Below are 15,636 nucleotides of genomic sequence, written 5' to 3'. Positions count from 1 at the left end.
ATAATAATAATAATAATAATAATAATAATAATAATAATAATAATAATAATGTTTTATTTATAGACCGCTATTCCACAATGATCATAGCGGTGTACTGTAAAAATTGAATACAATACAAATAGAAGGTGACAATTAAAGGAGGGAGAAGTCTCGTCCTTCAGGCAGCATGAGCTTTTCTAGACTTCGGTCTGCTTCCTCAGATGCTTTTGGTGGAGTGGAAGCCAGGGACAGACATATATATGCCATAAGTATGTGAACATGTCAATGCTGGGATCTGTAGTTAGGCAACACCCTGTAAAACTACAAATCCCAGATTTTCATGGGTTGGATGGGGGGCTGCATCCACACTGCAGAAATAATCTAGTTTGACACCACTTTAACTGCCATGACTCAATGCTATGGAATTCTGGAAACTGTCGTTTGTTGCGGCATAAGAGCTCTGAGACAGAAGCGGTGGAACTACAAAGCCCATAATTCATAGCATTGAATCGTGGCAGTTGAAGTGGTTTCAAACTGGATTATTTCTCCAGTGCGGATGCAGCCAGAGAGACATTCTAAGATACAGGTTGAGTCTCCAAAATCCTGAAAATCTGAAATGTTTTTTCATGAATGGCGGAGAGAGTGACAGCTTTGCTTTCTGATGATTCAGTGTACACAAGCTTTCTTTCATGCACAAAATTAATTTAAAATGTTGTATAAAATTGCCTTCAAACAATGTGTATAAGGAATATATGAAACATAAATGAATTTTCTGTTTAGACTTGGGTTCCATCTCTAAGACATCTCATTGCATATGTACAGTGGTCCCTCCACATTCAGTGGGGTTAGCGGTGAAGGATCCCCTTGAATGTGGAAAGACCATTAACTAAAAAACCACTATTCTTTTTGCCTAAGAGAACACTTCTCTAGGAATCTCCAGGTCCTCCAGTGCAACTCTATGGTCAACATCTGCCAGAGGTTGATCATAGAATCACACTGGAGGACCCACAAATGCCGAGAGAAGGGTTTTCTCTAGGAATTTCTAGGTTCAACAGGACAGCTCTATGGTCAACTTGCAGCAGAGTTGCATTGGGGGACTTAGAGAGAAAACATATTAATCAAAACCACAAATAATCAAATCCACATATTAATCAAAACCACAAATAATCAAAGCCGCAAACATGGAGGGCCAACTGTATATGCAAATACCGGTATTCAGAAATCTTTAGAAATCTGAAATCCCAACCACTTCTGGACCCAAGCATTTCAGATAAGGGAGATTCATTCTGTACCCAACCCGAATGGGAGTGGGTGTCTAGTTTAATATAACTATGGTTAAAAGAAGAGGGGGGCTATTTTTATTTTTAAAGCATCCCGGCCTTAAGACAAGGTGGGAGTCAGGCTGCTGACTCAGGAGTGACTTGAGACTCTGCAAAAGTCCTGCAGACATGATGGATTAAATCACTGAAAGCTTGGCCTCTGTGTCTGATGCTTTCGGGGCAGCGCATTTTGTTGTTGTTGTTTTGCTTTACGTTCTGAGGGTTGTGGGCGGAGGGGATGTTTGCGCTGTTGGTACTTTGGGCGTCTGCTTACCTTTGGCTTCTTGTCATGTTTTTGTTATGTACCTGGGTTTAGTGGTTAGTTACTGGTTGGGTGGCAAACATGTTTGTGAGCTGCTGTGGGGTTGTTCAGGATAGCGGCTGCTGACGGCTTCGGCATTAGTGGGGCTGTGAGTCCGCTCCAGGCTGCAGTCAGAACTTTAAAGGAGCTAGCTGAAGTGGTGGATTTATTTGTAGGGATAAGGCCCAGGGCCTTGGATAATAGCTATGAAGGCAATGTATGTGGGATTTTTTGTGTGTGGGTGGGTTTTTCAGGCTTTGTGGCCATGTTCTAGAAGAGTTTATTCCTGATGTTTTGCCAGCTTCTGTGGCTGGCATCTTCAAAGGAACATCAGGAATAAACTCTTCTAGACCATGGCCACAAAGCCTGAAAAACCCACAAAAAACTATGGATGCTGGCCATGAAAGCCTTCAACTTCATGTATTAAAATGTGCTAAAATAGAATAAATGTAAGAAGGACCTATGTAATGATAAAGAGAGAAAAGAAAGTTGAAGAGGATGAGAGCAAGTGACAGAAAGTTGAAGTAAGGGAAGGCATCGATGGGAATAGGAGGATGGAAAGAAGAAGTGATGAATGGAACACAAAAGGAACGAAGGAGTGAAGTTTCCTGACAGCGGAAGACACTCTTTCAGAGATTTTGGTGGCGTCTCCTTCCTTGGAGGCTGTCTTGAAGCAGAGGCTGGATGGCCATCTGTCAATGGGATGTTTTGATGGAGAGTTCCTGCATGGCAGGATAACCCTTGAGGTCTCTTCCAACTCTTCTATGATTTCAAAGGGTAGATGCATCCTCTATTTTCATCCCAAAAGAGGTATTTTCATCCTAAAAGTCTGAAAGCATTTTAAAATTAAATTTAATAATATGACAATATGATTTATTTATATTTCCCGCCTCTCTCTACGGATCGAGGTGGGATTACAGCATAAAAAAATTACAAAAACACAATAAAAAGTTACATTAACCCCTAGACCCTCCCACCATTAAAATTAATAATAATAATAATAATAATAAAAAATCAACAATTAAAATAATTACAATAAAATAATTATATGTATAGAGTGTTCCTCCATCCTAAAAGCTGTATTTTCATCCTAAAAGTTTAAACGTGAGTTAAAACTAAATGTATAGAATGTATTTTCACCCTAAAATTTTAAATGTATGCAATGTATTTTCATCCTAAAATTTTAAATGTACAGTATTTTAAAATTAAATGTATGCAAGGTATTTCCATGCCAAAAGCTGTATTTTCATCCTAAAAATTTAAATGTATTTTAAAATTAAATGTATACCAGGTATTTCCATCCTGAAAGCTGCATTTTCACCCTAAAAGTTTAAATGTACAATATTTTAAAATTAAATGCATATTTAATTTTCATCTTAACAGCTGCAGTTCTGCTCCTCTACCACCAGCTGCCGCTAGAGAGCCGAAAGTCTCCTTCCCTTTGGATGCCCGAAAGACCCTCTACAGTGGGCGTGGCCCAGGCATGACGCGCTGCAGTGGGCGCGTCCCGTTCCATTGTGACGCAGACGGAGGGGGCGTGGCTTCCTCGCCAAGTTGCTACTTTTTTTCCCACGCAGGCTGAGGGCTCCATTCATTCATTCATTCATTCATGCAGAAGGCAAGCAGGGATTAATTAATGGCTCCCAGATCCTGATTTTTCCTGAGGATCTCTTCATCTTCGTCCCTCCTGGGCTGCACCTGAACACCTGCCATATTTCCAGGTAAGGACCTGACCATTTTGGGCTCTTTTCTTCCCTCTTTGGGGGAGATTTTTATTGCTTTACACTTGTGTAAACCCCATGGAGTCAATGGGTCTACTCTACTGGGGAGGCCAACACTTGGGCTGAGAGAGTTAGTGCTCCCTTTGCTAGGCTTCCTCTCCTTTGTTTCCCCTCTCCTCTTTCTTTTCTCCTCCTTCTGGGCCCGAAGGTGACTCCCGTGTACTCAGGTACGTGTGAATGCATACATGACGCGTGTCAGCCTGATTCCCTCATGCAATCAATGCCTGGCAATCCTCCGGTCTTCTCTTGGTGAAGAAGGCAGGTTGCAACATGGATTTTGTATATTTAGGTTGGCCTCATAAAGGCAGAATAATAATAATAATAATAATAATAATAATAATAATAATAATAATAATAATTTATACATCACTGTTTTGTGGGTTTACATTATATATAAGGCAGGTTGCGACATGTATTTTGTGTATTTTGGTTGGCCTCATAAAGGTAGAATAATAATAATAACCTTTATGAGGCCAACTGAAATACACAAAATAATAATAATAATAATAATAATAATTTATGAAGAAGGCAGGTTGTAACATGTATTTTGTGTATGTAGGTTGGCCTCATAAAGGTAGAATAATAATAATAACTTTATGAGACCAACCAAAATTCACAAAATAATAATACTTTGTGTATTTCAGTTGGCCTCAAAGTTATTATTATTCCACCTTTATGAGCCCAGCCACAATGCACAAAATACATGTCACAACCTACCTTGTTTATAATTATTATTATTATTATTATTATTTTGTGTATTTTGGTTGATCTCATAAAGTTATTATATTATTCCATCTTTATGAGGCCAACCGAAATAGACAAAATAATAATAATAGTAATAATAATAAAGAAGGCAGGTTGCAACCTGTATTTTGTGTATCCCACCTCATAAAGGTGGAATAATAATAATAATAATATTTATTTATACATCACTGTTTTGTGGATTTTGGCAGTTATTGTCTTGTCCTGTTGTTGTTGTTGTTGTTGTCGTCGTTGCTGTTGTGTGCTTTCAGGGGGTTTCTGACCTTTCCAGACTCTATCTTGGGGTTTTCTTGGCAAGATTTCCCAGAGGAGGTTTGCCATTGCCATCCTCTGAGGCTGAGAGAGTGTGATTTCTTGCCAAAGCCAACCTATTGCAGGGTTTTCTTGGGCAGCTCCTTGGCATGAGGAAGGACAAAATGTTTTGTATGTATATGTGAGTCGCAGCACTTGTAGTCCAGCGCTTAAACCACTAGGCCACACTGGCTCTCTTAACACACAATACCTTCTACTGTTGTTGCAGCGTGCCTTCAAGTAGTTTCTGGCTCTTGGTGACCCTAAAGGGACCCTGTCACAGGACTTTCTTGAGCAGTTTCTTTCAGAAGGGGTTTCCCCTTACCATCCTCTGAGGCTGAGAGAGTGTGACTTGCCCAAGGTTTGGGTTTGCATACTGGAGCTGGCATTCGAACCCTGGTCTCCAGAGTCGTGGTCCAGTGCTCAAACTGTGAATTTTTGGGACACCTGGATGGGGCTTTTGACCTTCTAGGGGTGGTTTAAGGACATCTTGTCTGCCCTGACGTTCTCAGGCCCTTCTGAGACCCAGGGAGTTCTGTCCATCTCTAATGTCCAGTCTTGGCCAGAAAGAGGCCTTTGAATGGATGTCCCCAGAACGTGGATGAAGTCAGTCATTTGTCTTTGGCGTTTGCTTCCAAGGTACCTGGATGCTTTCTTTATCTCGGGGGAAGGCCATGGCACACCTCCTCTGAACAAATACTGCCAAGAAAACCCCAGGATATGTCAAGTCGAAGGCTTTCGTGGCTGGCATCCATAGTTTTTGTGGGTTTGGGGGGGGTTTTTGTTTTTGTTTTGGAAGGTTTTTTCCTGCTGTTTCACCAGCATCTGTGGCTGGCATCTTCAAAGAATGTCATTCTCTGAAGATGCCAGCCACAGATGGTGGCAAAACATCAGGAATTAACTCTTCTAGAACATGGCCACATACCCCAAAACCCCACAAAAAAACTGTATACAGTTGGCTGAAAGAATTGGAATTTGGACATGCAGACAAAGGTGTTTCTTTCCTGTTGCCATTTCTCCTTGCTCTACCGTTATTCAAGGCACTGGAGCTTATTGGGGGAGAAAAGTTGGCAACGTGACAGTCAGAGTCTGCGGCTGTTAATATTCAGGGCTGTGCTTTTGCCCATGCGGCTTGGTATTTTTAGTAACAAACTGGAATTTAGCCACTTGGGCTGGCACTTGTGATAGAGCGAAGGTTTGCAAAGTTTTAAAAAATGTGTGCAATGGGAGGCAGCCAAGTGTGAAGGAGACCCAGAGGCCTCTTCCGTCTGTGAATCAGGGGAAGGAGCAGTTTGAGCCAGAGGGATTGGGACCAAAGCGTGAAGAGAAGCTGCAACTTCTTAAATTTCCTCCTTACAAGGTGACCAGACGTCCTCTTTTCCCCAGACATGTCCTCCATTCCAGCCTTTCTGCAGGAGGAATTCCAAAAGGTCCTCCATTCTGAGCATGGCAAAGAAGCACGCATTTCTCATTTCACAAGTGTTTTCAGCCTTTGTTTTACAACGTCCTACTCCCCCCCCCCCTGAATGCCTTACATTTTGCGGTGCCTCTTTTGCAGTTATGACATCTGGTCATAACTCCTTTCCATCCGCAGGCCAAGATTTCTTTTCTTCCAACAAGGTTTTTAAAGAAAGCGCTTTTAGGGTTTGTTGTTGCGTGCCTCCCAAGTCATTTCTTGGCGACCTGATTGTAAGGTTTTCTCAGCAAGTTTCTTCAGAAGGGGGTTTGCTATTGCCATCCTCTGAGGCTGAGAGAGTGTGACCTGCCCAAGGCCACCCAGTGGGTTTCCCTGACCAAGCTGGGATTCAAACCCTAGTCTCCAGAGTCACATTCCCAGCATTCAAACCACTGCACCAGGCTGACTCTGTACTTTTTTTCCTTCTTTTTTACTGTTTTTAGTCATATTGATTTGAAATGGCTGTTCTATTACTTTTAATTGCATGCTTTAAATAGCTTTGAACGTTATTGACAATAAGATGTCATTTTGATGGTTGTGTGTTTCCACTGTGTTTGCTTTAATTTGCAAGATGCCTTGAATCCCGCTTTGAGGGAAAAGGCACCAGACCTATAATTTATAATCTGTTGTCATCGTGGGCTTTTACATCATTTCCGACTTATTTCAACCATATAGTGGGTTTTTCTTGGCAAGCTTCTTCAGAAGGGTTTTGCCATTGCCATCCTCTGAGGCTGAGAGAGTGTGACTTGCCCAAGGTCACCCAGTGGATTCTCGTGGCTGAGACAGGAGTTATATCAGTGCAGAAGGATATTGGTGCTCCATCCATTAGCCATGGACTAATATACAGCACAGCTGCAGTCCTGAACATTTTGTGTGGCCTTCCGGATACTGCACTACAGCTCCCATCATCCCTCTACATTGCTTATGTGGCTGGGGCTTCCCAGAACTGCATTGCAACAGCACCAAGAGGGCTGCATGTTCCCCAACATTGATTCCCAATGTGAAGTCGAAGGCTTTCATGGCCAACATCCATAGTTTGTTGTGGGTTTTTCAGGCTATGTGGCCATGTTCTAGAAGAGTTTGTTTCTGATATTTCGCCAACATCTATGGCTGGCATCTTCAGAGCATGCGGGCATACTGTCTGACCCAACTCTCTTCCATGCCCACATTCTCTGAAGATGCCAACCACAGATGCTGGCGAAACGTCAGGAATAAACTCTTCTAGAACATGGCCACATAGACCAAAAAAACCCACAAAAACCTATTGACTTCCAGTCCTTTGTCAAGGTCCCAAGACCTTGCGGTTGTCATTGTTATGTGCCTTCAGCTGGCTTCTAACTTATGGTGACTCTATCATGGCATTTTCTTGACACGATTTGTACAGAAGGGTGAGAGAGTGTGACTTTTATACGGTCCCCCAATGTGAGTTTCCATGGCCAACCAGGGATTTGGACCCTGGTCACCCAGTGTCCTAGTCCGATGGTCAATCTGCTATACAGTCTGCCCTTCTTGTACATGGATTTTTTATACACGGATTCAAGCATCCATGGTTTGAAAATGTTCAAACAAAGTAGAAATTTCAAATATCAAACCTTGATTTTCCATTTTTTATAAGGGACACCATTTTGCTATGTCAATATATTTAAGGGGACTTGAGCATCCACGGATTTTGTTATCCACGGGGGATCTTGGAACCAAACCCCAGTGGATAACAAGGGTCCACTGTACTACACTGGCTGTAAATAAATAATAGGGGTTTCTTGATAACTTTTATTTTGAGGAGGTTGACCATTGCCACTTTCTGTGGCTGAGAGAGAGTGACCAAGTTCATCCAGTGGGTTTTGAAGGCTGATGTAGCCATTCAAAATCTGCTCTTCCAGAATTCTAGTCTAACATTTAGGCTTGACAGCACCCTAGGATTCACCCTCTAAAATTCACTGTGGATTCACTGTCCCATCATCCACCTAAGCATTGGCTTTGAAGGCCAGTGCAAATGGGAACTATAAGCCAAATAACTTCTGGAGGGCTACAGTTGCCTAAAGAGCCAGCCTGGTGCAGTGGCTTCAGTGCTGGACAATGACTCTGGAGACCAGGGTTCGATTCCCAGCTCAGCCATGAAACCCATTGGGTGACCTTGGGCAGGTCATACTCTCTCAACCTCAAAGGGAAGGCAAGAGCAAGCCTCCTCTGAACAAATCTTGCCATGAAAATCCAAGAATAAGGTCACCATCATAGGGTTTTCTTGGCAAGATCTGTTCAGATGGAGTTTGCCATGCCATGGCCATCCTCTGAGGCTGAGAGAATGTGACTTGCCCAATGTCACCCAGTGGGTTTCATGGTCGACATAGTAATTGAATCCTGCTCTTCAAAGTCATTTGTCTTAACGCTCAAACCTCCATGCCAGCATGGTTCTCATGATATCCCTGCAAATATTTACCCATGGTCTAGGCCCTGAGAGCTGGGAGCTCTAGTTCCACTATTAAATCCTTTAACTCATGATGCCAGGTCATACACAATCCAGCCTGTCATTGACTTGCTGAAATAATGGCTTGACTTCTAGGGCAACTCCCAACTAGAGCAGAGTAAACCCGAATTGGATTTACCAATGTGTTGATTCACCATCCAACAATGGATTGAATGGGTCTACTCAGGCCCAACTCATACTGGGGAGGATTTGACTAAATACAGGCTTCACTCCACCCAGAGATTACTGACTTCCATCTATAGCAACTGCCAACAAATTTGGAACAAGGGGCTGAGTGTGTGTAAAATAATCAGTTTATATATGTATATATATACTCACACCCTCAAGTTAAGTCTAGCTCACATTATTTTTAGGCTTAGAAAACATAATTCTTCAGTGACATGGATTGTTTCATTATATATAAATACAGCTATATGTTGTCTTTGCACATGGCCAAATCCCAGGGGAGAGAGCCATATGGGTCACAATTTCAGGGCACAATCCACCCAAGCTATAGAGCAGGAGTGCGTTGTTGTTGTGTGATTTCAAGTGGTTTCTGACTTATGGCGTCCCTAAGGAAACAGAAATAATGACCACCGAGAACCGACACAGATTTGAATTGGACAACGAAGAAATAGAAATAGTAAAAGAATCCTCATATCTGGAATCAAACATTGATAGAAATGGAGACTGCAGCCAGGAAATCAGAAGAAGATTAAGAATGGGAAGGACAGCTATGAAAGAACTAGAGAAGATCCCAAAATGCAAGGATATACAACTGAGCACAAAAACTAGAATCGTACAAGCCATTGTATTCCCTGTTACCATGGATGGATGTGAGAGCTGCACAGTTAAGAATAGGAGGAGAATGAACTCATTCAAAATGTGATGCTGGCGAAGAGTACTAAGGATTCTACGGACAGCCAAAAAGACCAACAAATGGGTCCTGGAGCAGATCAAGCTAGAAACCTCCCTAGAAGCCAAGATGACAAAAATCAGGTTGTCGTACTTTGGACACATCATGAGAAGGCATGAATCATTGGGAAAAACAGTAATGCTAGGAAAGGTAGATGGAAGTAGAAAGAGAGGAAGACTGCATGCAAGATGGATGGACTCTATTAAAGAGATCACTTTGAGTATGAGTTTGCAGGAGCTGAGCAGAGCAGTGGAGGAGATTGGGTCTTGGAGATGTGTCAACAGCAGGGTCGCCATGGGCCAAGATTGACTCAAGGGCAGTTAACAACAAAAAGGTGAATCTATCATGGGGTTTTCTAGGCAAGGTTTGTTCAAAGGGGGCTTACCGTTGCCTTCCTCAGAGGCTGAAGGCATGTGACTTGGCCAAGGTCACCCAATTGGCAACCTCAGTTTCCATGGCCAAGCAGGGATTTGTTCTCCAGAGTTGTAGCCTAACACTCAAACCACTACACACTGTATGCCCTCCAACGTTACACTAGGACACATGTGGCCAAGTAACATCAGAGTGTGGCCAAGCTGGCAAAAGTTGGAGTTAAAACCTGGACTTGATTGACTGCTCCACTGACATGGCAGCCATAAGCCCCACATTTCCTGTACAGTGGACCCTCCACATTCACTGGGGTTAGGGGTGGAGGACCCCCACGCATGTGGGGAAACTGCAAATTAAAAAAACACTATTGTTTTTTCTTGAGACAACACGTCTCTAGCAATCTCCAGGTCCTCCAGGTCTGCCAGAGGTTGCTAACCGAATCATGCCGGAGGACTAACAAATGCCTAGATAAGTGTTTTCTCTAGGAACATCTAGTACAACTTTTTGGTCAACTTCTGGCAGAGTTATGCTGCAAGACCTAGAGATTCCGAGAGAGAACATATTAATCAAAACCACAAATAATCAAAAAGTGACGTTCCCAAGCTCTACCCTTTGTCTGTTTTTATAAAGTGGGAATCTTGTGTCTGTCCAGATGTTGTTGGACTGCAAGTCCTAGCAGGCTTACTCAGTGGCAAGGAATGCTGGGCACTGCATTCCATCAACATTTGGAGGGCTATGTGAGTCATAGAGGAAGAAGTGGGTCAAATGCTTTGCGTCTGAAAGGAGCAGCTTTAAAGTTATACTGAAGTAATCAAAAGCAGCATGCCGCCGGTCAGCAGAGCTGTCCAAAATCTAGAAATTGGCTTTTGTTTGAGTTGCATAAAAGGCAATTGTGGCTCTCCTGGCTTTGTGAGTTTCCATACTGTCTGCTCAGTTGGCAGCAAGCTCTAGAAACAGGGCCTTGGAAAATAGGAGTCCAAACAGAGAAGGGAGTTTCTTCAGACTCCCTTGCAGTTTGACAAACTGCCTGGATGCAGTTTTATAGTTTTCTCTTGGCTTAAAAAAAGGGCATATAACACTGAACACAAAACTGAAGATCGTCCAAACCATTGTGTGGCTCATCACCACGTATGGATGTGATAGTTGCACACTGTTCATTTGAGATGTACCATGACATCAAAAATCCACAAAACAGTGATACCTTTAATCGGACAACCAAAATGCACAAAACCCAAGAGGCAAGCTTTCAGAGCTCTCCTTGCATCATGTATTTTGTGCATTTTTGGTTGGCTGGTTAAAAGTATCACTGTTTTGTGGGTTTTGGATGTCATTGTACTTTGCTATGTGGCCAACATGGCTAGCCCTGAAAATGTTCATTAGAGATGTGGTGCTGGAAAAGAGTCCTGAGGATATTGTGGGCAGCCAAAAGTACAAATGGGGCTTTGAACAGATCAAGCTCAACTCTCCTTGAAGTTGGAAGCGAAGAGGATCAAATTGAGGCTGTCATACTTGGGCCACATCAGGAGAAGGCATCAATCGTTGCAAGAGACAACAATGCTAGGAAAGGTAGAAGGCAGTAGAAAGAGAGGAAGACCACATGCTAGAAGGTTGGATTCCATTAGAGAGGTCATGGGTATGAATTTGCATGGGTTGGAAAATGCAAGTGTCGAAGGGCTTTGATATTTGGAGATTTGTTGTCAAGCCGACTTTGACTTATGCTGACCCTATGAATGGGAGATTGCCAAAAGTCCCTTTGGCTATAACCGCAGATGTTTTTGGTTGTTCCTGTTTGCTGTCAAGTCAAGGTACCAGATGCCATCTCATCTGGCGTGCATCCAAATAATGCAGTTTGACCCCACTTTAAGTGCTGTGGCTCCATCTTGTGGAAACCGGGATTTATAGTTTTACAAGGTCTTTAGAGTGCTGGGGCCTGTCAAAGACTTTGTAAACCACTTAGGGAGTGCTTAAGTGCACTGCTAAGCGGTATAGAAATGCATTTGCTATTGCTATAAAGAGTGCTGGGGCCTCGCTAAACTACAAATCTCAGGATTCTGTCAGATGGAACCATGGCACTTAAAGTAATGTCAAACTGGATTATTTCTACAGTACAGATGCCCCCTAAGATCCATTCATCGGTCTTTTTCGCTGCCCAAAGTATCCACAGATCTCTCCCCGAGCATCAAACCTTAAATGTTGTTGTTGTTGTTGTTGTTGTTATTATTATTATTATTATTATTAACCTTTATTTATGAAGCGCTGTAAATTTACACAGCGCTGTACATACAATCTTTTTAGTTAGACGGTTCCCTGCCCTCAGGCTTCCAATCTAAAAAGACATGACACAGAAGGAGAAGGGAGTGGTGGAGGGAAAAGGTAAGAGGTCCAGCAGTTCCTCTCTACCTCCAAGGCCTGGACCAAGGGAGATGGACTGGAGGGAGGGCTTGGCTTCATAATGGATGGTTAATCTTCTTCTAGGGAAAATACATACTCTCAAGTAGGATAATACATATACAGTACATAGCAATACAGGAAATGGTTTGATAAACAGGCACCAAAAGAACATCAAATAGTAAGCGACAATTATGCAATGCCTGGGAAGGCTTCTCTGAACAGGATGGTTTTCAACTCTGTTTTGAAGCTGGTTAAAGAAGTGATGGCTCTTGCTTGTGGGGGAAGAAGGTTCCAGGAGTGAGGGGCAGCAAGTGAAAAGGGGCGAATCCAGGATGGGGCAGCGGGACAGTTGATTCTCTTCCTGTCTGCTTTTGTCAGTGTCCAGTTTAAGCAACCTTCTAACAATCCAGGATAACACCTATTCCTTGGTTCATTTTGCATTCTTGACTGTCTGACGGAAGGAGGAATTGAGAAAATGAGAGGTTGTGTCTGATGGGATGTTGGTAGGAAAAGCTCCTGTGAAGTGGTTTTTAGGAGGAATGCTTAGTTTTGCAATCCAATAAATTACAGGGCATGAAAGAACTTCCTGGAAACATGTTGCTGAAGTCCATGGAGAAACTGAGCCAAAACTGCCCTCCCTCTCCAAAAATCCAAATTACGCACTGAGGAAATACAAATTCTGTCACGGTGGTTGGCAAAGAGAAAGAAGCTGGGGCAGATCAGGTACATCTGCATATTTTGCTTTGCTCAGATGAGGAAGATTGCAGTCCTTTAGAGATTGTTTCTGTAGTGAATGGATTGCTTTGAAATCAACAGCAAGAAAAAATATCTCCCCACCCGACCCCATCCCATTGTTGTTCATTTATGTTCAGTCAACTTTGACTTAGGGATTCAGTGAGGTATAGCAGTTTGAGCATTGGAGTACGACTCTGGGGACCAGAGTTCAAATCCCCACTCAGCCATGGAAGCTCACAGGGTGCAGATCACACTCTCTCAGCCTCAGAGGAAAGGCACACTTCCTGCTGCAGAGTTCAGAGACATAGCCATGTTTGTCTGGAATATCCATCCGCAAAGGAATTTTGTAGCACCTTTGAGACTAATTGTGTGAAAAAAGTTGTAGCATACCTTGTGCTGAGGAAGTCTGATGAGTGCTTAGAAAGCCTGCAGCGACTTTTGCGAAAGAGCAACACCTTCTTCCCTTTGAGCAATGGGCTGCATGCTTTATTTTGGTATTCATCATTTGGCTTTCCTCCCTCTACTCTCTGTTTTGCATCTGCTTATCTTCTTGCTTGGAGTAAGGAAGGCCTCATTAGCTTGCTGGGGAGGCTGTTACAGTAAAAGTAACCCAGGCCAGCCTGTTCCGAATGCCTGGCTGCAAGAAGCGTGCCGGACAATTGCCTGCTGCATTAAAAAGGAGTTTTGTAAACTGGGCCTTCTAAGAAGCAGGAAGCATTGGGGCTACATCCTTGCATATTGTAGAATCATGGAAACACAGAGTGGGAAGGGATCCCAGGGGTCATCTATTCCAACCCCTGCCATGCAGGATTATAAAATGACAGCACTTGTAAAAGATGCCCACCTAATGTCTGTTTAGAGACCTTCACAGAAGCAGAAATAGTCTTGGGTCACACAATCATGAGATCCTAGAGTTGGAAGGGACCCCAAGGGTCATCTGGCACAAAGCCCTGCCATGCAGGAATACACAGCTACAGCACTCTAGAGAGATACTCATCTAACCTTTTGAGAAAGACCTCCAGAGGAGGAGAGTCCAACATCCTCCAAGGCACTCTGTTTCACTGTCAAATAGTTCTTAGCTATCAAGAAGTTCATCCTCAGGTCTAGGTGGAATCTCTTTTCTTGTCATTTGAATCAGGGATGGGCAAAGTCCTCCAGATGTTGCTGGACTGTAAATCCCAGCATCGCTCTCCACTGGCTTCGCTAATGAGAACTGCAATCCAGCAATTTCTAAAGGGCCACACTTTGCATACTCCTAAACCAACCATTGAGAGGGGAAATATCTTCTGGTCCCATTTCTCCTCATTCTTGGATTCAGCTGCACAAGGCATGGATGTGGGATAATTGGCGTTGTAGTCTGACACATCTGGAGGGCTCTAGGTTGGAGGAGACTGATCTGAAGGACTGTTGTGCGATGCACAGAACTTGAAGAAGTTGCTTCTGGGGAAAGATACAATTCCTATAATACTCCCAGCTAGCATGGGCATGCTGGATGGGGGATTCTGGGATTAACAGTCACCAAAAAATACCTTTCCTGAGCTTTAGGTGAAAGATCAAGGAAACACAGCATGGCTGTAAACTAGAGCATATTCCCCCACACAAAGCATTTCCCTCTCACTGTTTCCAGGAGACTCTCCCTTTATCTGTAATCTTGCAACAGGTAAGACGTTACTGCCTGGTTTATCTGCAATGCAGCATCTGCTGCTACTCTGTCTGCTGCTTCTTCCAAGCAATTCTGTCACCTCTTTCTCCTTGAAGGGTCCCATTTAACCACATCTTGGTGGTATTTTAAAAAATATATATAAAGCCTTTGACTGCATAGATCATGAAAAGCTATGGCTTGCTCTTAGAGGAATGGGAGCGCCGCTACATTTGGTTGTCTTTATGCATAACCTCTACTCAGGGCAAGAACAGAATGCAATCGGAACAGAATGCAGAGAAACACAATGGCTCCCAACTGGAAAAGGGGTCAGGCAAGGCTGCTTTCTGTCACCCTATTAGTTCAACCTATTTGCAAAAAATATCATACGCAGAGCAGGCTTAGACTCAGAGGAAGAAGAAGTGGAGATCAGAGAGAGGAACATTATACAATCTAAGAGCTTGTTCCCACTAGGGGAAACCCCGCGTTCTGAATCGATTTCATTAGGCAGCGTGCCCATTAGGATTCGGTTTAAATCTAGAACAGTTCTAGACCAACCCGGAATCGTTCCTACTAGAAATCGAATTCAGAAGCGGGTTAAAATTTAAATCCGTGTTTTCCTCATTTAACGCGTGTTAAAAAAACACTAGGGTCCTACCTAGTGTTTTTCCCTTGATTCGAGTTAGGAACCGGAGTATTTAGATGAGAACGATAGCATTTGAATCGGGCTAGAAGGATGGGAGGAGCTGACTGCGATGGGGGCTGTCATTGGGGGAGTTGCCCTTTCTGTCCCCATCCGTCGTGGCTGTTGCCATTTTTGCTTCCCTCACCCCTTTGTTCGCTGTGGTCTTTCAATAAGAGATAAGGATTATTTTTATTTTTTATTTTAATGGTTTACAGGCGCTTAATCTCTTCAGCGCTTTAAGCGCCTGAAGTCCCGGCTGCTCCAGCGCCTGCATCTGCAAAGGACTACAAGGCTGCTCCCGGTGGATTGCAACCTCCCCTCTGTGTGGGGAGAGCCCATTTCTAACGGAGGAGGGGCAGGAAGGGAAGGCTCCTCTCAAAGAGGCATTCCCTGCCCGCTTGGGCTCTGATCTCGCCCAGGCAGGGAAGGGAAGGCTCCTCGCGAGGAGGCATCTGATCTCGCCCAGGCAAGGAAGGGAAGGCTCCTCACGAGGAGGCATCTGATCTCGCCCATGCAGGGAAGGGCTCTGATCAATGGGGGGGGGGGGG

The 15,636-nt window shown here is 43.5% G+C and overlaps 1 protein-coding gene across 1 annotated transcript in view; it reads left to right on the top strand.

Annotated features, from left to right (window-relative positions):
• Positions 1-3,058: 3,058 nt before the first annotated feature.
• RELT (RELT TNF receptor) overlaps positions 3,059-15,636 on the top strand; it is a 94,787-nt gene continuing 82,209 nt past the window's right edge. The window contains exon 1 of the mRNA XM_042456331.1: positions 3,059-3,320. The gene's annotated coding sequence lies outside the window, so the exon portion shown is untranslated. The remainder of the gene's footprint in view (positions 3,321-15,636) is intronic.

This window comes from Sceloporus undulatus, chromosome 3 (assembly GCF_019175285.1).
Source record: "Sceloporus undulatus isolate JIND9_A2432 ecotype Alabama chromosome 3, SceUnd_v1.1, whole genome shotgun sequence".
NCBI lineage: Eukaryota > Metazoa > Chordata > Lepidosauria > Squamata > Phrynosomatidae > Sceloporus > Sceloporus undulatus.
Note: the sequence above shows the minus strand (reverse complement) of the source record. Positions and strands in the feature narration are given on the sequence as shown.